We start from the raw sequence: 313 nt of genomic DNA, 5'->3' as shown, positions 1-313 counted from the left end.
CAGTACTCTCAGGGTCTCAGGGTCTCAGGGACTCAGGGTCTCAGGGACTCAGGGTCTCAGGGTCTCAGGGTCTCAGTGTCTCAGTGTCTCAGTGTCTCAGGGTCTCAGTGTCTCAGTGTCTCAGGGTCTCAGCTCAGTGTGAACCCTCAGAGCAGAGAGCAGCTTGCTCAGGTTGAAGATGGAAGCATCGTGTGTGTGTGTGTGTGTGTGTGTGTGTGTGTGTGTGTGTGTGTGTGCAGCCCCTTTTCTTTGAGACAATTTACACTCAGCACTGAGGTGTCCATAATGAGACATATGTCGAGGACGCATTGAC

Source organism: Halichoeres trimaculatus, unplaced genomic scaffold, assembly GCF_033239565.1.
Source record: "Halichoeres trimaculatus isolate MK-OKI-2021-1 unplaced genomic scaffold, fHalTri1.1 fHalTri1_scaffold_4, whole genome shotgun sequence".
Lineage (NCBI taxonomy): Eukaryota > Metazoa > Chordata > Actinopteri > Labriformes > Labridae > Halichoeres > Halichoeres trimaculatus.
Note: the sequence above shows the minus strand (reverse complement) of the source record.